The following is a 23,021-nucleotide window of genomic DNA, read 5'->3' as shown; positions in this document are numbered from 1 at the left end:
GGATCAGTTCTAATTCTTATATTCTTCTTACTAGACATAAATTATATTTACAAACTTGACAGTAGCAAAAATCGTACTTAGCTGGACATAACCTTATATTTCACTGGCAAAGGCTATGATATCCTTAAGAAAACGTTAAATGCAACAAACTTTTCTTTAATATTGGAAAGACTTAATATATTATGGTGGCGAGACGCGGGAGCAGGTTCCCGGGAAAGCCTTAATAATTGGGAGAGCCGCAGCCGTCCTCACACTCGTCCCTCGGTGTGCTCACTCACAAGCAACCGTTAATTAACGAGTTACTGACAAACAACCGTTATTTAACGAGTTATTAACGAACAACCGCTAATTAACGAGTTATTAACGAACCGAGCTGGGAGCCTTGCTTGACAATCTTGCCGGCAAAAATAGCAAGAAATGTGAGCGGTGCTTTACTAAATAACACAATAATTAATAATAATAAGAGGCTTTGATTACAGTGTATAATGTGATATTTTTTTATATGGCGCTATTAGTCTTGTTATTCTCAATTCCTATCCTGGAAGAATCACAGCATATACACAGAGACGTAACTCGCTTCTAGGAGCATATAATTTACTTTAGTCCTGGACAATGCTCAGAACTAGCGTATACTTGCTGGTAGGTCACTAGGCTCTAGTCGTGGGAGCCTAGTGACTTAAGAATATTAGACATATTTATCCTGACTTTAGAATATTAGATATATTTATTTTTGATGTTTGCTAATCCATTGCTAATTTAATAAGGTTGATACTGGTAATAAGTATTATAATAAACATTGTTATTTATATCACACAATATGCATTACTAGACGTTCCAGTGGTTAATTAGTAGGTACATAAATGCCGTAACATTATCATTACAAATGATGGAAAGTTCCTTGGCCTATACGCAGACAAGAGACTAGGCTTCAGCACCCACACACACACACACACAACACAGCCAAAAATGTCTCAAAAACTGTTAGTATACTCTCAAAAATCAAATATTATGTTCCCCACTCCGCTCTCCTTTCACTAGACTTTACCTAAGCACTGTTTACAACAGTGTTTTATGGCAAGTTAACTAAAGTATCTGAATCTGGAAGAACATGTTCATAAGGCTATCATAGGATAGGTGCAGAAGTCTTTGAACCTAATTCAATGCAAATTTTGGAATGTAAATAAAAGCGTGAAAAATTATACATTACGTTAATCTTAAAAAACATTAATCCATTAAAAAAACGGAGGCGTACAGTCCCCGTGGCGTAGTAGTAAGACACTCGCCTGGCGTTCCGCGCAACCCGTCCTCTTAAAAAGAACGTCACTTTTGGCTGGTATGCGCGATATGGCTAAATTTGGACGTAATTTGAAATGAAATCGACTCACAAAAGTGACGTTCTGTTCCGTTTTCTATTTGAGTCGTCCGCCTTACGCGCAGAGGTTATAAGAGGACACTTTAAATTAACGTTTTTCATAACGTTTTGAAACTTTATGAGAATTTCCTGCCCACCTAACCTATCAGAGGACCCTTAACTTACTGTTGTTGAAAAAAGAAATCCCAAATTTATTTTAATTTTTTTTTCATTTTCAAATTACGTCCAAATTCGGCCATACGGGCAAACGGCCAAAAGCGACGTTCTTTTTAAGAGGACAGGTTGTTCCGCGAGCGCTTTGTCATGGGTTGGCATCCTGGCCGGGGAGGATTTACTGGGCGCAAATCCTTAACGGTAGCCTCTATCTCAACAGTAAAATGGGTACTTGGTGGTATCAACGCATTCCAGGGAACATAGGATTAAGTCGTATTCCAGGGAACATAGGATTAAGGACTTGCGAGAAACGCTACGCGTACTAGTGGCTGTACAAGAATGTAACAACTCTTTAATATAACTAAAAACAAATAAAAATCTAAGAATGTTTGGAAGGCGCGGAAGAAATTGGACCCTGCAAGCACATCTAGGCGAGTACACCCTCCCTGCCTGCACGCGCGCGCGCACACTCGCCATCTTCACCATACCATTCCCCCCCCCCTCCCCCCATTACTTCAGCCACTTTCAATATACACTGTAACCAAGTGATTGCACCTAGAATGCAAATTGTTATCAGGGTCTACATCCTTAAGGGTCCCGGTAGTACAGTCGGGTTCATTCTCGACTCACAATTGAGAATTCCGGGCGAGACATATGGCTGTGGGCGTTTTCCATCACCTCATGCCTCTGTCCACCTAGCAGTAAAGAGGTAACCCAGGAGTTAATCGGCTTATTGTGGAGTTGCATCCTGGGGAGGGTCATTAATTCGACCTGGGGGAAGGGGGGGATGTACTATTTATATTCACAAGAGTTCTTACATTCTTATATGTTAATTGAATTAATATCCGATTTTTTTTTTTTTTTTTTATTAAGATATGAGGTACATCTGCATTAGTGCAGCTACCCCAGACTATATGAAGTGGAGTACAGTGTGTCAAAAAAGCTAACTAGGTGATGCTAAAAAATCCCCATCACACAGGATGGTTAGTCATACAGAGGCATGTGATAAGCGGTCTGCACTGGCAGACTCCGGATGCATTTTGAGGATATCAACAACACAAGATTGAATAAGGTAGCAGTGGTAATACAAGTCCCCATCTCGCAGGATGGTTAGTCATACAGAGCCATGTGTTTAATAGCCTGCACTGGCAAATTTTGGGTATACTGTGAGGATATCTTCAAGAATACGAGAGTGAATAAAGTAATTGCAAAGCTCCAGGTACCTCATGCCAACTGGTCTGAAAGGTCTAATAACTGGGCATTCAGTGATGTAGTGCGGGAGATCATGCCGTAGTTCCTGCTCACAGAGTTTGCAACTGGAGTGCTCAGGATTGGGAGACCCGTCACCTGCAGCCACCTGCCACAGGTAACGGTAACCCAACCTGATCCTTGCAACCACTGTGTCGCACAGTCTAGTGGACGTTTTGTGCTGTCCATAGATGTAGGTTTCAGATCTGAACAAATCATAGCTTTTTATACTAGTACTTTCAGGTCGTTGGGAGTCAGTAAGTTCTTTCCTATCAGACCTGAATGTTTGGACCAATACAGTTTTGACAGCAGAGATGGGGATACCTAGATCTAATTCAACTTCAAACTTGTTACACGCTAATTTGGCTGCAATGTCTGTCTCATTATGATGGGTTATATTTATGTGTGAAGGTATCCATACAAAGGAGATTCGAGACCCTTTACTCTGTGCATCAATTAGGTCATTTATAATTGGGAGTATTAGGTTCTTGCTGTCGATCTTCCTAGAGAAGTTTTTGATTGCTTGAAGAGCAGACTTTGAATCGCAGAATATTATTCCTCCTCCAATATTTTTTAATGTGCTGGTTGCTAAATGTAATGCTGCTAGTTCTGCTTGTGTGGAGGTCAGTCAGTTGTTTAACCTGACACTGACAGACTTTGTGCAGATATTATTTCTATAAAACCTACATGCCGCTGCAGTCCGTCCAGTAGAAGACTGGACTGAGCCGTCGGTGTAGACACAGTGCTCGTGAGATCTTAGACTCTCGATGGAGGAGGCAATTGTTTCAAGAGTGACAGCTTTGAGTAGAGCAAGATTCTCATTATCTTTCTTGGTGACAGGTGTGTATGATACTTGAATGGTGGGGTACAGATAAAGAGGAATATCAGAGACTGGTAGATTGCACTTAAAAGGAATGTTAAGTTTAATGAGATTGTAAGCATTGTTTCTCAGCCAATTATCATAAAAGGAGTGAGTTGGTATGTCGGCACCAGTCAAAAGGGTGTTAACAGCACTAAATAATTTGTCTCTGAGCAATGCAGGAGATGTAGGATCTCTCATGACTTTAAGACAGAAGGTAGTGTTAACTTGCATTATTCTCTCTAGTATGGTTGGAAACTTCAGTTCTTCCCTCATGTTGATGATTCTTGTGCATCTTGGGGCACCAAGAATTATCCTCATGGCCTCGTTCTGTATTACTTCAAGTTTGTCCAACACAGAGGAGGGGAAATTAATTAAGTGCAGAGCATTATAATCAACGAGAGATCTAACAAACATCATATAGAATAGTCTAGCATATTTAATATTGATACCAATATTCTTACCAGTAAGTGTTCTCAATGGTTTTAGTCTTTCTTTTAACTTACGGTGTAGATCATTTACAATGTCACTGTTAATACCAACTCCAAGGTATTTGTGCTGCCCACACGTTTCAATGTTCTGGCTGTTGACCTTGAAAGCTATAGGGACATGAGTTTTCTCTTTGGGATGGAGAACTCTGGATTTAGTTATAGAGATAACAAGACCACATTCAATGCTTTTAGCAGCGAATGAATCAAGTAGAGCTTGCAGTCTAGTTTGGGAATTTGCAACAATGCATATATCATCGGCATAACAAATGACGGCTTCGTCAGGTAGTGTAGGAATATCAATTGTTAATTTATGCATCAGAACATTGAACAGTGTGGGACTTAGCACTCCACCCTGGGGTGTACCCAACTCAAAGGGTGCACAGAGTTTACTTTTGACCCCCTTGAAAAGGACTGAGGCGGTTCTGTTACTCAGGTACCCCCTGAGCCATGTCAACAGTCTTCCCTTAACTCCAAAAGAGGCTAGCTGTTCTAGGATTATTTCTTTGTTTGCTGTATCAAAAGCAGTTTGGAGATCAATAAATGCCGCCTGAGAGTTTGGTCCCCCTCTGATAAAATACTCGGCAAAGCAAGTTTGTGTGCTTCTTCCAGGAAGGAAACCATACAGGTTAGGGGCAAGGTGGGGCTTGATTTGAAACATTAGTCTGTCGAGAATAATTCTCTCAAGAACTTTGCACATGCACGACGTTAGAGAAATGGGTCTAAATTTTTGTGAATTAGGCTTGGGTATGGGTATTATGAGTCCCTGTGTCCAGCGGTCAGGTAAAACACCCTGCCTTAGACTTTGATTAAACAATTCTAGCAAAGGGCTATTTGGCAGCTCAGCAAGTACTCTCATGGTGTTGTATGTGATGCCATCCTCTCCAGGAGAGGTAGCCTTACCTTTCTTGAGTGCATTTTTAATTTCAAAGGGGGTTATGCCATAGTTATCATCAGGCCCTATTTCACTACAGGCAATTTCAATATTGAAGTTACGATTTATTTTAGTACTAGCCAGATAGTTTTGCACATCTAGGGGCAGGCTGCTTATACTAGCAGTGCTTGCATATTGCTGAAGCAGCATGTCGGCATAGTCTACAGGTGAATGGTGATCAAGTTGACGACTGCTAGGACGAGAAATCTTTTTAATTTTATTCCACATTTGGGATGAGGATGTTGCATGATTGATGCCTTGCAGAAACTGTTCCCAGTGCTGGTTATACACCTGTTCCTTTAGCTCTCTAAACTCTCGGCTGGCTTTAAGAAATATGTTGAGGGTGTCAGCTGTTTTATGTGTTTTATACTGCTCAGCTAGGAATAGAACTCTGTCATGCAGGGGCATAAGGCGTGAGTCAGTGAACCACCTCTGTCCCTTCCTCACTGGTTTGGGTCTTGTGGATTTTACAACATTGTCATAAAAAGCGGTTACTTCAGTGACCAGGTCCTCATATAATGCGTTGACGGTAGTAAAGCAGTAAGTGTTATACCATTCAGAAATGCGGAATTTGAAGAGCATGTGTAAATTTTCAGGGATATTAATTATTTTTTTTCCAAAGCTTAGGGGTTTGACATTATTGATAGTGTATGAACTGAATATGGCAAAATGATCACTAACTAATTCATGAACAATTGATCCTCCGACAGCATTATCAATGAGGCCGTGACCAATGACATAATCAAGCCTGCCACCCCTGAGGTGTGTGACGTTAGAGGAGTCAAAGTTGAATACGGACATGTTATTATCTCTTAAGTATTTTACAAAGACTCTGCCATTCCCGTTTGTTTTGGTGTCACCCAGGCTAGTGTGTCTAGCATTAAGATCACCCATTACAATGGTTTGAGAGCTGCTGGTAATTTTTGGGAGAGAAGCTTCCACCATTTGATCGCACCTTACATATACATTAACTAAGTTAAGAAACCCGGTCGCTGTAGCAATCTGAAACTGCTGATAATATGAGTCGTCACTTTTGTGGTTTTTAACATGTTTACACACTAGGTTACTTTTAACATACGTCAAGATACCGACATCATGGGAACCAACATTTGAGAAAGCTACATAACCTGGGAGTTTGGGTGGCGTTTTATTTTTTGTGTTTGCAGTGTATGGTTCCTGCAGGCACAGTACATCAATGTTGTTGGCACCAGCGTACATCATTAGATCAAACAGCCTCCTTCGCACGCTTCTCACATTCCACGTGAGAAATTTAAGAGTGAGTTGGTCGTGGGTAATGGTGTTCATAAACCTGACGAAGAGAAGTGTTTATAAGATTCACAAGTTGTAGACTATTGCTTACAAATGCCAATTGTCCACCGTCATTAATGGCAAAGAGTTCTTTCACCTGTTTCAAGCTCAGCTGGCTGCCTGTATTTTTCCTATCATTTACAATCATTTCATGTTCGTTAGTAATCGTAGACACACAAGCGGTATTGTTTTGAATGAGTCCTTGAGTGAATTTGTTAAATACATCTAAGATACACGGGTTTTCATATGTTTCACTCGACACAACGGTACTTACAGCACTGGAGGAGGCGTCAAGACTTGCTCGAGACGTGTCAACACTTACAGCACTGGAGAGGGGGTCAATACTTGCTGGAGACGGGTCAACACTTATAGCACTGGAAGGCATTTCACTAGAGACTCGGACGTTCGCTTCACTCCTCGGGCTGGCGAGATGATCGCTTGAACACTGACTCGGGTTGTCCATGGTGATCTTAGCACAAATGCTGTTGAGACCATTTTCAATCTTCGTGAGTGTTTCTTGGAGCTTATTGACGGTAATTTCTATTTTGTTCATGCGAGCTGGAAGTTCTAACACCTCCCTCTGCAGGCTGGCGTCAGGCTTCCCAGGTAGGCCAGGGAAGGTTGTCAGGCTGTTGGTGTCATGAACGGTGGTGGGGTCATTCCGGGTGTGGGGGCGGGTAGGTGTAGTGGTGGGGCCACCCCGGGTGGGGGGGCTGACTGGGGTGGTGGAGGGTTGCCCCACTGCGCTGTACGGGGGAGACCGCCTGTCACAGTCCTTGTGCCAGGCGGTCACGCCCTCCCGCAAGCACCTGGAACACTTGAGCTTGGTGGCTGAGGATGAGGTCTCATCGGTCCCAGGGGCGTGGTCTTTATTGGGGCAGTCTTTAGTGAGATGATTGTCTGCACAGAAGGCACAGGTGCCTGAAGATTGACAGTGTTTGGCTACGTGACCAAAGTGTTGACATTTAAAACACATGACAGCTGAGGACTCCCAGGGTGTTATGGGGCAGGCTGGCCGGTAGGGGCCTAGGAACGTGTGATGACTGGGGGGCGGTGTCTCATGTTTCCAGACGATGACAATCCTGTTGAGTGGCTTGCTTCCAGACATGATGCGTCTTGCACTGTACACACCTGGTAGTTCTTTCGCATGGGAGATGTCAAGGTCATGAGGGTAGGATGTGACAAGGTACTCTCTGTACCTCCTGGACCTCTCAGGAGAGTCTGCTTTACTGAATGTGATGCCACCCACTTGACCTTGGAGTAGGGCCGAGATGGTGACTTCATCGGACCTGGCTACATAGATGTAGGGCGAGGCGTGTCTAGGGATTATGAGGTCAATGGGGTCAGGAAAATAGCTAGGAAGGTCCCGTCTCATCCAGACGTACCTCTGGTCACTGGTAACTTGAGATGGAAATGCCAGCCTGGCATATTTATTACGGGGTGCTAGGGTGGGTCGTGGTGCCCCTCCCGTTGTGGGGGTGACATTGGTCGTCTTGACAGAATTATTACCTCCCCTTAACTTCATTATTTCAACTAATGCTAGTCTATGGACTTAGGGCATAACATTTCACATCCACAGACTGAAGCAGGGGTACTGGGGCCGTACTTTCCCTCAAGGAGGGGGGGGGGTACTGCGGCCGTACTCCCCCTCTGGGGGGTACTGGGGCCATACTCCCCCCCTCAGGGGGGGTTACTGAGCCCACCCCAACTCGCCTATAGCACTGAAATCACGACTAAACCATCAACGTTTAACGAGGCAAGCATCTGGCCTCAAACCTCAAACAGATAAATGATTGAACATCATTCGATTATGAATCTATTATAACATTTATCACTATTGATACATTTGCTGAACTTAAAATAAAAATCTTAAAATGATTATTATATGTAAATGTATACTAAATTACCGACATACTTACCCGTTTCAATTAGACTGCTAACGGATGTGATCATTACTATTTAATAATACAAAAGAGATGAATAATGGGATTTGATTTTATACTACACTCGTATGTGATTTTTTTATATGTACCAGGTATGCGTTTTTGCTTAACTGAAAAAAAAAATAAATGTATTTTTCAATTCAAACCAAAAAACACTATTCGCCCGAGGTGAGACAAAATACTTCAGTAATAAATGTCGGTCAATAGCAGCATGTGGGCGAGATACAATAGAGTGAAGGTCTCGTCAAAGTTAGTAATGAAGATGACAGCTTCCAACATGAGTGACTCGTGGCTCCACCTCCCGAGAAAGCTGTAATGACAGGAGCCTAATCTGAAGGCATTAGTCAGCTGTGACAGAGCCGTTCCACATGAATAAACTACCGCTCACAGGATGAGTATGAGGCGCATAAACTACCGCTCACAGGATGAGTATGAGGCGCATAAACTACTGCTCTCAGGATGAGTATGAGGAGCATAATCTACCACTCACAGGATGAGAATGGGGCGCATAAACTACTGCTCTCAGGATGAGTATGAGGAGCATAATCTACCACTCACAGGATGAGAATGGGGCGCATAAACTACTGCTCTCAGGATGAGTATGAGGAGCATAATCTACCACTCACAGGATGAGAATGGGGCGCATAAACTACTGCTCACAGGATGAGAATGAGGCGTACAATAAACTAATCGCCTTCGGAAAACAAAGAATCCCTTCACTAATCAACCTCTCCCTCCAGGAACAATGACAATATAATGTAGCCTTCAAAAATTACAAAGCAGGAATGTGGACGAGTATATATTAAACATTTTACCTTAACCTATTCGGTAACACCCTCCCACCCATACTCCTATTTCAGAGGTATTTCCCAAAGTTATCAGCAGTTGGTACTACAAAAAAATCGATAAACTACAACTTGTACAAATATAAAAAAATTGCCGGAAGCAACTAACAAGCATAGCTGATGAAATCGCGTGAAAAATGTCATTGTGATTTTCGCGTTTCAGTACGAGGTATGACCACGATACGACAATTTCTCCAGAAAGAACACTTTTTAAAACAGCAACTTTGCTTCCTTGTTCTAAGAATCTACCTTGGTCTCGTTGAAGTAATTATCCCAAGAACTCGCCAAGCCATCGTCTCGAAGCATATACAAATTTCACACACATTAAGCAATGAGGTTAGCATTTTCCACTATCCTTAAAAAAACGCGAATGAGAGCAATTATTACAGCAAATATTATAGTGCTCGGTTTTTACGTGTGATGGAAAGTGTGTGATGGTCGAGGTGCAGAGCCCCTGCCTGCTGGGCTTGAGTCCACACCACGCCCCCGTCTGCTGGGATTGTATTCATACCCCGCCCCTGTCTGCTGGGATTGTATTCATACCCCGCCCCCGTCTGCTGGGATTGTATTCATACCCCGCCCCCGTCTGCTGGGATTGTATTCATACCCCGCCCCCGTCTGCTGGGATTGTATTCATACCCCGCCCCCGTCTGCTGGGATTGTATTCATACCCCGCCCCCGTCTGCTGGGATTGTATTCATACCCCGCCCCCGTCTGCTGGGATTGTATTCACACCACGCCCCCGTCTGCTGGGCTTCTGTCCACACCACGCCCCTGCCTGCACGTACAGCCTCTGACCTGCCAGGTCCACTTCCCGTCTGCCCAACTGAATTCGCCGTAGACCTCACCCCTGACAGTCTTACAACCTGTGAGGCGAGGCGAGGGTGGCAGACAGCTGTTACCTGGTGACGCCAACTATTGTTTACTCCGCGTCCTGGAGGGGGCCTCGACTTGCGCTTATTACTGCATTAATTTGTTATTTATATACTCGATTGTAATTTAGTGACAGATCTTATAACAATAAATTGTGATGTATTTGGCAGTGCACTCATTGCTCAAATATAACTTTGTCATCCTTTGCTTATTGTATAATATTAGCGGTAGCAGAACAACGTCTCGGGTGATAGCCGAACTTGGGAAGGATAACACACTGAATGCAATAATTCGAGATTTATATTTAATAATATATTTAATTTAAGAATGAAAGTTGTATGCGATGGATAATAATGCCGCAAGGGATTACTCAAATACATGATTAATGTAACGTAGGGCATTGTCAGCCCGTCCTCCTAAGGTTTCCCAATATCATGAAACTGTCGTATTAAAAGTCCTCTCTCCTAACCAACCAGAGGACCCACGAACTGAAAACAGAACAATACGTCAATTTCGCGAGCCGCTGCCATTTTCTAGTACGACGATTTTTGGTCTTAAGTAAAGTATACCTCAAAATACGCTGTTCTGTTAGGAGGCCGAGTTGTGTCACCACGTCATAAACGCAGGAGAGAACAGCCTACCTCGTGCTTGTCCCCCCCGCCTGACGGGCATTAACAACATGTGTTGAAGTAGGCTATAAAAGTTACGCGTGATTGGAGTTTCCGAAAAAACACGTCTAGAATTTTCTTGAAGTTGGGATGCTGGAGATTTGCATATAAGGCGTCGGAGATATCGTGACCTCTATCATTCCATGTTTCACAAAAGCTTAAATCAAAACGCTTTGGATGCCGATAAAATATAATGGATGTGTCCTATTATACGGATAAGATTTCGGTAGCTTTTAATATATTTTTTGGGAATTTTAGCACCACAGGCTGTGTAGCCTAGCCGAGAGACCTTCCTCACATGTATACCTTAATGCTTCACTTATACGTACACACTCTGACTGAACTTGCTGGGGCTTTAAAAATTGTCAATAATTCCTTTTAACAAATAAATGAAAGTTATAGCATGTAGAAGTAATAAAAAAATAATCTGATAATACAGTATAATAAAAAGATGCTTATAAAAAAGCCTACTGTAATCTGTGGTACGAGGAAAGGTGTTACTATTGCACAGCAACAGGTGCAACAAGGCTGGGCATAAGAAGTTAGACTTCACTCTCCCGTAGTCACTGATGTGCAAATATACACGAGACATCACACACAAGGCACAGTACACATAATAGTTTCATTGATATGCATGCCCTGTCAAAGGATGTGAGAAACTATATACTGTATACATGATTAAGGACAATGCCCAAAAACTATACAGTAGGAAAATAATAGTAAAACCTTCAAAAAGACTAACAAAATGAGCAAATAGAACCAGAAATATACTATGGAAGTTAATGTTGACAATTGCTTCGTAATGGAAATGAAGTGAAAATGGTGACAGTAAATTTATTGTAAATTTTATTGTTAACCAAGCGAGTTTGATGTTTAAAGATTGGATAAAGAAAATTTTTTAGGAATAATTATAACTGATAAACTTTCACTAGAAAATGGCATATAATTGTGAGAAAAAGCTATACACTTAAGAATGGACCTACTAAGGCTACATACCGTCCACCGACAAATAATTATATTTCTTAGCCTAGTGCTTCAAGTATCAGTTTAGTGACTGTAGACAGCACTGTGGTTCTGCGACGATGGAAGACACAGCTTTAGGGGCGAGCCTGGCTCAAATAAAAAAAAAATATAGTCTATGTATGAAGAATATATAACCTAAACTATACTAAGTTTCCCCAGACAAGAGGTGCCCCCCCCTCACATCCAATATACTTTTCCAGCCAGTGACCACTCTTCCACATTATGCCATCCAGTGCAAAGTATCCAGTATAGTGGACATCTGCACAATCTTATTAAAAACGTGGGAGATCAAAATCACGAAAATAGAAAATTGCAACATCTTGGGTTGACAAGTCCGGCCTTTCAGTATCGGTCGGATCCTTGCCATAAACACTAATAAGTTCTCGGATGCGATATGAACGATTCGTCTTAAACTGTCTCTTGCAAATGTTGACTGACGCCCATAGTTAATCATAGTGACCACTTCAAACCTCATCACCTTCTTCAAATACTGAAATTATACACGAGAATCTTGGAGAAGAAGATATCAGCAGTGGTGTACCTGGTGACACCACCTCTTTGGGTGTACGGGGTGTAGTGTACTGGGGGCACAACCTCTTCAGGTGTACAGGGCACACAAAGTACAGGGATCCACCTCTTGTGTTGTACAGGGTACCGGGAGCCACCACCACCAGGGTTGTACAGGGTACCGGGACCCACCACACTTGGGGTATACATGATGTATCTTTCTTTTACAGGGAAATTCGGGCATGAGGCTGTGTTGGAGCCCTTGTCATTCAGTGGTTTTATCTGCTATGAGATTATAAAAGGTTTAATTTCTTGATGGCTCTTAGATAAAACAATTGCCAATGTATAAAACAATAATTTTCTAGTATTTATTTGTTTTTTATTTTGTAAGTCTTGTCTCCTCTATTCTTGACCATATCTTCCACCGTACGTTAATGTATGTTTTTAATAGAGAAAATCATTTGAGGCAATGAGGTGACTTGAACCAACGTACTAGTGAATCCCAGGCGCTTGTCTTAACCCACTCGCCAACGATAGGATAAAAAACTAATCAACCGAATTCTACTGAATTCACCGGGAAGGTCTAGTGGCCTAACTGGTGCTACAATCTAGATTTTACAAATGATCGACCTACACTGTGGTCTGTGGGTAATTGTGTTCTCAGCCTTACGTCTTTCCTTCAAAACACAAGACCCCATAAAGTTAAGAGCACCATTACCCCCAGGCCAGGGAGTGTAGGTGGGCCATTCGTAAAATCCTGGTTGTGGCACCAGTCGGGGCCTCTAGACCTTCCCAGTGAATTTAGCACAGTTTCGTGTTTATTTTGTTTTATCTTATCGTGGCTGAGTGGATTATGGCTAACGTCTGGAAGTTACCAGAACGCTGGCTCAAGTCACTCATTGACTCAAATGATTTTCTCATTGATATATCACGCCATTGTGATTTCTTTGTGATCCGTTTTATTGTTAGATGTTCTGATGTTCGTTCTAGACGTCTGTGAGAACGTCTGTTTATGAACGATCCAAGGCTGTTCGACAAGTATTTGCGAACACAAAGCTGTTCAATAAGAATATGAGAATGGCCTAATGCTGATGTATAAGCATTTGATCATGGCTCAAGGCTGTTCGACAAGCATATGTAAACGATCCAAGGCTGTTCAACAAGCATATGTAAACGACCCCTGCAAGACTATTGAAACGCCTGTAAACGATATGAGAGCGGCTGCAAATCTTGTGCTAATGACTTTGGGTTGTAGATTCGAGAAGGGATCTGATATGGACATATGTCAGAGACGTGATAAAAGGATTTACTCATAGGATAACCTAGAGAGAAGGAACAAGCAGAGGTTTTATCAGGATTAAGAGACATTCAGTTTCATAAGATTATAGACACAACAACTGAGCCACACACTGTAAGGAGTTTTTTGCGGCGGATTGAGGGAACAGACAGAATTGTTTAGAATGGATCTCAATTTAATTTGAATAGAGCTGGGGGGGACCATTATTTTTCGAAGTTTTGGCGCAAAACATAGTACTAAGTAGAACTATTCTTTCGTAAATGGAAGGTAATTTTAGTTCCTTTCTCATGTTAACAATTCTGACAGTTCTAGGACAACTCCAAGCTGGGAAAGGTTTAAATTCAGAACAGAAATATGAAAACTAGTTTAGAATAGATAGACGATGTGATGAATAGATGGGTGATGTGATGAACAAAATCAATAAAGTTTTAAAAGACTGAAAATGTCAAAAAATAATAATGTGTGGAAATTCTTTATATTTTACTACGACTAAGAAATGACCAAAAGAAAATGGGAACGAAAAAGAAAACATGGACAAGGGAAGACTACTGTAATTTTGAAGGCGATACAGAACTTCAGTAGTAGAACAGGAAGAACAGACTGGAAGATTGAATAGAGGAACAGAAAGAATAGAATCAGGAAACTTGAAGAGCGAAACAGGGAGAATAGAGACAGCTAGAGCTGTGAAACAGAGACAGCTAGAACAATGGAACAGGAAGAACAGAGACCGCTAAAGCTGTGGAACAGAAAGGCTAGAGACAGCTAAAGCAAAAGAACAGAACGCTAGAGCAGTGAAACACGAACACAGGCAGAGCTAGAGTAATGGATCAGGGAAAACGAAAAACAGCGATAGATAATGGAAGAGGATTGAAGAATGATAAAAAAGAGAAATGAACTCAAACTAATTAACCGAGATGAAAAACAGGTTGACAGATTGAGATAGCTATAAATTAAGACAATAATAAAGAACGGCTGCTGGTGGAAGAAAATTAATAATAAGGAAGGGAAACCAAGACAATTTCAGATGAGGAAAGAAGAAACAGATCGCTGAAAGAGAAAAGATGGGAATAAGCGGGCGAGGGAGGAAGAGAGTGAGGCAGGAGGCGGATGGTCAACAGAAGGGCTCCAGGACACTGGTAGTCCGCCTGATGAATAGTCAAGAGAGAGACGCTAGCACTGCAAGATCTCTGCGAACCACCAGCAGCAGGGGGCCAGGTCTCTGAACCACCACCAGCAGGGGGCCAGGTCTCTCTGAACCACCACCAGCAGGGGGCCAGGTCTCTCTGAACCACCACCAGCAGGGGGCCAGGTCTCTCTGAATCACCACCAGCAGGGGGCCAGGTCTCTCTGAACCACCACCAGCAGGGGCCAGATCTCTGTGAACCACCACCAGCAGGGGCCAGATCTCTCTGAACCACCACCAGCAGGGGGCCAGGTCTCTCTGAACCACCACCAGCAGGGGGCCAAGTCTCTCTGAACCACCACCACCAGGGGGCCAGGTCTCTCTGAACCACCACCAGCAGGGGCCAGGTCTCTCTGAACCACCACCAGCAGGGGACCAGATCTCTGAACCACCACCAGCAGGGGCCAGGTCTCTCTGAACCACCACCAGCAGGGGCCAAGTCTCTCTGAACCACCACCAGCAGGGGCCAGGTCTCTCTGAACCACCACCAGCAGGGGCCAGATCTCTCTGAACCACCACCAGCAGGGGGCAGGTTTCTCTGAACCACCACCAGCAGGGGCCAGGTCTCTCTGAACCAAAATACCGACCTGCTAGAAAATTAAAGGCCGTCCAGGCCAAGTGGCCGGGTCACCTACTCTATCACCAACATTTACTCATTTCTGTCTACACTTTACCCACCTCCTTCACTGTTGGACTTGCGCGCCCCAGGGATATATCGGATCTCAAACGATCTTGCACCTGCCTCACTACTAATTTATCATGCTCTCAACTTTCAGTAGGCCTTAAACTTTGGTTACAGTCCTCCTGCAGCTCTGAGTCTTGCGGTTTGTGCTCTAGTTCTCTCACGGAGAATGGTGGAGTAAAGGGAGACTGGGCGATAGACGGTGCGACCCACCCTTGAGGGCACTCATATACAGAGTCGGATAAGCGTACTCCGGATATCCCTGATAGTTTAAATCTCATTCACGCTAATACAAGCTTAGTTTACAGGACACGAAGGGTAAATAAAGAGCAGAGGAAGGGTAGACAAAGAGGAGAGGGAGTAGTGGAAGGGAAGAGCGGGTAGAGGAAGGGCAGACATGACAGGAAGCGCTGCCCACCATGCGGCCGGATGGACCAAGGCTGAAGGTCGACAACCAGATGTGACGCATTCACTCTCAGGAATGACGTCAGTGCCTCCGTCACTGTCTCGGGGAGTGACGCCAGGGCCTCCGTCACTGTCTCGGGGAGTGACGCCAGGGCCTCCTGCGTCACTGTCTCGGGGAGTGACGCCAGGGCCTCCTGCGTCACTGTCTCGGGGGAGTGACGCCAGGGCCTCCTGCGTCACTGTCTCGGGGGAGTGACGCCAGGGCCTCCTGCGTCACTGTCTCGGGGGAGTGACGCCAGGGCCTCCTGCGTCACTGTCTCGGGGGAGTGACGCCAGGGCCTCCTGCGTCACTGTCTCGGGGGAGTGACGCCAGGGCCTGCGTCACTGTCTCGGGGGAGTGACGCCAGGGCCTGCGTCACTGTCTCGGGGGAGTGACGCCAGGGCCTGCGTCACTGTCTCGGGGGAGTGACGCCAGGGCCTGCGTCACTGTCTCGGGGGAGTGACGCCAGGGCCTGCGTCACTGTCTCGGGGGAGTGACGCCAGGGCCTGCGTCACTGTCTCGGGGGAGTGACGCCAGGGCCTGCGTCACTGTCTCGGGGGAGTGACGCCAGGGCCTGCGTCACTGTCTCGGGGGAGTGACGCCAGGGCCTGCGTCACTGTCTCGGGGGAGTGACGCCAGGGCCTGCGTCACTGTCTCGGGGGAGTGACGCCAGGGCCTGCGTCACTGTCTCGGGGGAGTGTGAAATGGTAAAGTTATTCATTTCATTATGTACGAGTTCCTTTTTTATAATCGAGTTAAAACTAACAGATATATGACCAAACCTACCCAGCCTAAGGCGTCTGATAGCTGAGTGGACAGCCCTTCGGATTCGAAGTCCTGGGGTTCCGGGTTCAATCCCCGGTGGAGGCAGAGACAAATGGGCAAAATGTTTTTTTCACCCTGATGTCCCTGTTACCTAACAGTAAATTGGTACCTGGGAGTTAGACAGCTGCTACGGGCTGCTTCCTGGGGTGTGTGTAGCGTCCCCCGCAGCCCGGTCGGCTGCGTCCCCGCAGCCGACCGGGCTGCGGGGACGCTAAGCCCCAAAATCACCTCAAGATAACCTAGATAATCCTGCCTAACCTATCTTAACCTAACCTAAACTAACATAACTAAGTCAATAATTTATGTTCTTAATATAATAATATTTAAAATAACCCAATTGGAAAAAAATTAAAATAAAGAGAATCACTCGGCCTATTAGGCAAGTCAAGCCTTGCATAAAAGGCCGAGAAGTGCGTTTTGTCTACTAGGTACGACATTAATACGCCAGAACGCACTTCTCGGCCTACTATGCAAGGCCCGATTTGCCTAATAGGCCGAGTGATTTTCATTATTTAAAAAAAAATCCAATTCTTTTTTTAATTATTGTTATTTTATATTAAAAACATAAGTTATTGACTTAGTTATATTCGTTTATGTTTGGTTAATATAGGTTAGGTAGGGTAGGGTAGGTTCGGTCATATATCTACGTTAGTTTTAACTCAATCTTAAACACAATAATTAAAGGATCTTAAGGATCTTGGTTCCAGGCTCATTGACACCACAAGATACCCTAGAGCGGCAAGTTTTCTCTTCCAGCACCTCAGTGTCCCGATCCAGAGGGGGTATGCCCGCTGAATCCTCGGTTCCTGCCCGGCGTCGGAGGAGTTCGAAGAAGTCTACAGCCCCTAAGAAACAAACTTCCTCTTATGTCTTCTTAATGTTAATTTTTTGTAATCTGTAAAATATATGTAACTGTATAATCTTGTATAATTAAGTGTACAGCATAAAAAAGGGGGGTGGTAGGAGAAGTGAACACTCATACGTATTCAGAGTTCAATGGCACGTTTTTTATCTGAATGCTCTGTATCCCCTTCTTTGAGGCTATGGGTCCCTACATTTGCACCAGAGGCGATACCCCTTTTATGCATTATATAGCTGCTGTTCTGGTGACAATCTTGTATAGTCACTGCTGCATTCTATTCTGTTTCAGGCGTTTGTAATATCGTGTCTCCCAGCCTGAGTTCCCCATGGAGGTCTACTCTCACCCTTTCCCCAGCTCAAGGACGACACACTTCCCAGAAATGAATCCAAAGCACCACCTTTTATGCAACAATTTCTACATTTCTAGATAATTTGTTCAGTTACCTTGGCATCCTCAGCAAACATGCTCATATAGTATAACATTCGTTGAGTGAACACTAAACACATCTTTCAAGGATTTCCTGTAGCAGACAACCACCATCCGGCAGGCCGGGAGCGGACCGTGTGCTGCGATGACTCAACCGTCCTCACACTAGGCTGTTTAACACAGTGGCCGTCCTCCCCTGACACGTTCATAAATTTTAACATGCTGTGTATTAAAAATTGGTTTCTTCTCATATATAAATAAATATTATTATACATACAAATTCTATGTATAGTTAGGCACAGGTTAGGTTAGGTGTTTAAGTTTTGTTGGCGATTATTTGTATTTGAAGTACGTGAGTGAAGCATTTATAGAACTGTGGTTTGAACCGAGGACGTGAGTGAAGCACTTGTTCCGGAAGTGTTCGGACGTCATCAGTTGTGATTCGTGTTTAAACCGTTTTTCATGCATAAACAAGGGGTTTGGCGGCTGGATTAACGAGCTTGGATCTTTGTATGCGAGGACGGGCTGGATGACTTAAACATCTGATACCATTGGCTGAATGGAACACTTCCGAGCCGAGTCTCTGGTGCTAATGCCTTTCGCTGTTTCACAGTCCGTTCTCGCCAACAAGGGCTAAATGCTCGTTAATTCAACCGCCAAATTCTGTTTATAAATGAAACGGTTTAGACACGATTCACAACTGATGACGTTCGAACATTTATCGAACAGTACCTCGCTTACGACCTCTGTTCGAATCACAACTGTAAATGCTTGTAATACAAATTATCGCCAACAGAGGCTAATCTCTCGGTCTGTGTGGGTGGGGATGAGGGAGGGGGGGGGGTGAAAGGGGCATTATGAGGGGGTGTGACGGTGGTGTGTGGTACAGTAGTTCTTATCCAATAGTAATGCTGCTACTGCGTACTCAAGCACTGGTTGAATTATATATAGGGTTCTAAAAACATCTTTGTCTAGATTAAATGACATATGTTGCTGATATAATTATTTTTGTATGTTTCCCCGGAGATAGTTTCAATGTTTTTTCCTGCTCCCAGATCCTTTTCTCTCACTGATCCTGGTAAGCTGATGTCACATTATTTTTATTTCATTTTTCCTTTTTGCTCCTATCTCCAACCTCATGATATTGCACTTATCATGGTTAAAGTCCAGTAACCATTTGTTTGATCATTCCTGCAACTTTTCCAAGACTTCCCCCTAACCTCTTGCACTCCCGAAGAGTTCTGAAGCACCTCACCAACATTGTAACAGCATAAAATAGTGATACGAAAGATTATAGCCCATTAGCAATATTGTTTATGTATACTAAGAATAGCATAACCATTCCCACTGACCTTGTGGGACTCCGATAATGGCATTCCCTATTAAGATTTTTGTCTGGTATAAAAATACACTGGAAATATTAATATTGCATTTAATATTATTAATACTATAAATACTAAGGTGTTTACTATATACAATACTTTATTATTAAATATGACCGAAAAAGTAAGATTAATAATTCTAACACGAATTTTCTCAATGTTTCTTATATTTCTTTTCACTGTTGATGGTAACTGAAAAATCAATTCTCAATTCTTTGGAGAATTGATTTTTCAGTTACCATCAACAGTGAAAAGAAATATAAGAAACATTGAGAAAATTCGTGTTAGAATTATTAATCTTACTTTTTCAGTCACATTTAATAATATATGTCTACAGGAAAGACTACTACCAAAATATACTTATATACAATACTGTATATTTACATATAAATAACCACTGATAATCTAGAGGTGGTCTTTGACACTGGGGGGGGGGGTTAGAGGTCCCCAGTAAAGCTGTGCTCCCTCGTAGCCTACTAACACTTGAGAGGGACAAATACAGTTGAAATAGTTGTTATTCTTAGTTCAAAATCAAATGAAAGAATACGCCCCGATCATTATGACATAATGACCATGTTTTAAGTTTGTTCAAAAACGACCAATTACATTTTTTTTACGTATGATCAACGTGACACAGGCCTATAAGCCTTAGTCGAACTTTATATTATTGTTAATACTTCTGCTTACACATAATATCACAATTTCGTTAAAAAAAAACATAATTTACTTTCAATTTAATGTAAAAAAAATAAAAATTAAATACAAATAATTTTCTTTAAAATCTATGTTTAGTTCAGTCACAATTTAGAGAGGTGCACAATATAGTCCGATGTGCACAATATTGAGCGAAGTACACAATGCAGACTAATATGCACAATGCAGATTGATGTGTGTACAATGCAGAATAATGTGCACAATACAGACTGCTGTGAACAATACTAACTGATGTAAACAATATAATCACAATACAGACTGAGATGCATTAAATGAGTGAGTCAGGCTGAACAACCCTAGTTTTGCACTGTCTTCCTCAATTGTTCCTCATCTTGTCTTCCTCACCTGCCCCTCACCTTGTCTTTCTCACCTGCCACCTCTCCACCTTACGTATCGCGACCCTGACCTCTCCACCTTACGTATCGCGACCCTGACTTAAGATTTTTAGTTCAAAATATAATTTCTTTTAAGATTAAGTCTGTTAAAGTTTCTTTTAAAATTAAGTCTGTTTTATATTATTTGCTAATGAAGTTTCTAAGGCTCGGCTGACACTGTGCATGACTGGGGATGCAGGGGACACTTATCCCAGCACAGAGTCAACAGGTACAAAGAGTAAGTCACAATGGGGCTGAAAATTAATATCTATTCTACATATGGAAAGAAAGACAGGAAAGTGGCTACGTGTCTGTCCGTCTCGAGCATGAGTTGATAAGGGGGTCCAGAACGTATCGAAGCGTCGTAATTTTCCTCTTTTTCTTTTAATATGTGTGGGTTAAGTGAGTACTGATATAGTCAATATGTTGGGAAACCCCAGAAATGCACAGTATGTCACTCGCAGGAAGAATACATGACTCACGGGGGTATTACGAAGCCTAGTACCCTGGCACAGTTAATTGACCTGTTTTACCACCACAGTTTAAAACCTTAAACATAAATGACGTTTTCACTCATAAAGAAGAACTCAAAACATCTTTGAGTCCTTGGTGGCTATTCATGTTGTAAATTTCACACTGATCACTGAACTGATTGACACTCGTCTCTTGGTATGGAATACAAGTACCTTTGTTGAGGCTACAGTGCTTTCGCTCCTTGTCGGACATTGACACATGGTCCTGGAGTGGGTTCTGGAATTTCTACTCCCGAAGCCCGTGATATCTTGGAGCTGTCCGTAGGCGAGGTCGTTTTAACAGCATTGTAGACAAAGCAGGCAAAACATTGCACTAGGCCCTCTACCCATATGATAGGTACTGGGGCCCCCTACCCAGATGATTGGCCCCGCCTGTCTGCTAAAGTGCAGGATTACTGACAGATAGCTATGTACAAACTATTTATATTATATATATAATTTGAAACGGGATTTAAATCCCAGACCTTTCCAGCGAGAAGTAGAGCAATTATCCATTCTTCCAAGGGATTTCACATGAACATTTCACATTGCCAGCATGGGATTTCACATTGTTCCAGCATGGAACAATGTTCCAAGATTTCACATTGCCAGTATGGGCACACTGGGCCCAGTGTGCCCATGTGTTAAGACGGCACTGCTCGCAGGCCCACATATCCACTACAGCGCGGTTGGTCCGGAACTTTATTCAGAAGAGGAACATGCGGATGAACACACACACACACTTCTCTCTCATTGTATTAAAATATCATTTAATACGTGCTGATGGTTTCGGTGGTCTTGGCGGAGCTGCTGTAGCCCCGACAGGTGCTGGATCACGAGCCTGGGTGTCACTGACGACCGATTGACCGACTGTGCTCTGCTTATGTGGTGGATAGTCATAGATGGACGAATCCTGTGGCATGTTTACATTTTGTCGTGGACAGTCATAGGGGGATGAATCTTGTTTACTGATTTGATTTTGTCGTGGATAATCGTAGATGTTGGAATCCTGCGCCACTTTCAGATTTTGTTGTGGATAGTCATAAATAGATGAATCCCGCACCACATTAGTATTTTGTTGTGGATAGTCATAAATAGATGAATCCCGCACCACATTAGTATTTTGTTGTGGATAGTCGTAAATAGATGAATCCCGTACCACATTAGTATTTTGTTGTGGATAGTCATAAATAGAAGGATCTTGTGCAGTGTTTTGTTTCTGTCGGGGATAGTCGTAGATGGATTGCTCCGTCAATCCTATATTGCGTGCTGGCGTTGGATTTTGTGGTGGATAATCATAGACGGACTGGTCGGGCGTTGTAGCATTTTGTAGATACTCGTAGTCGTCTTGAGTGTCCGCGACGTACTGGGCCGCTAGGTCCCTGGTGTTGACGTAGATATCATCGTCATGGTGTTGTCTGCTGGTACTCCCGACGCTATTGTTTTGGATCTCTTCATTATAGGCGGAGTTGTGTCCACCGTGACCCAAGGTGTTACTTAATTTGTGGTTGCCACTGTCGACAGAGATATCCCTGTGGTATTGGCTGTTCCCGACAGCTGATGGCGCGTGGCGAGAGTCCTCCTGGCTTCGCAAGTGTCCATCTTTGTTGAGCGTCCAGTGAGGCGAGCCGAGCGATGCGTCGTCATGGGTGATGAAGGCGCTGGTGTCCGGCACACTCCTGATGGTTCCTGCTGGGCTCATCGCCCTGGGGTCCAGCACCATGGCTGCCTGGCCCACCCGGCCGCCTGACTTGATGAAAGTAACGATCAAGTAAATTACGGCGACGACGACCACCAGGCCCACGGAGGCGACGCCCACCAGGATGATCCAGGTAGGGTCATCAGCGACGGCACCGTCGTTGTTCCTCCCAGTGAGAACGGTCTCGTTGTTCATCTTTACGACTATATCTGTTCTTAAACCCCGGGATGAGAACCATGCGGAGAACAGGTCTCTAAGTAGCTACTATCTTGTATCACTTAGTTCAATCGACACTTCAGCCACTGAGCACATTTCACTTTCTGGTGGGAAGTCACTGTCACAAGTGCTTATGGAGACGTTGGCCCAAGCTCAGTATTTCAAGGCACAGCGGAATGGCTT

The 23,021-nt window shown here is 43.5% G+C and overlaps 1 protein-coding gene across 2 annotated transcripts in view; it reads right to left on the bottom strand.

Annotated features, from left to right (window-relative positions):
- LOC123760900 (uncharacterized) overlaps nt 1-18,744 on the bottom strand; it is a 143,554-nt gene extending 124,810 nt beyond the window's left edge. For both annotated transcript variants that reach the window (XM_045746719.2, XM_045746720.2), the window contains exon 1: nt 17,959-18,744. The gene's annotated coding sequence lies outside the window, so the exon portion shown is untranslated. The remainder of the gene's footprint in view (nt 1-17,958) is intronic.
- Between the last annotated feature and the right edge of the window lie 4,277 nt (nt 18,745-23,021).

The sequence above is a fragment of the Procambarus clarkii genome, chromosome 3, assembly GCF_040958095.1.
Source record: "Procambarus clarkii isolate CNS0578487 chromosome 3, FALCON_Pclarkii_2.0, whole genome shotgun sequence".
In the NCBI taxonomy this organism is placed as follows: domain Eukaryota; kingdom Metazoa; phylum Arthropoda; class Malacostraca; order Decapoda; family Cambaridae; genus Procambarus; species Procambarus clarkii.
Note: the sequence above shows the minus strand (reverse complement) of the source record. Positions and strands in the feature narration are given on the sequence as shown.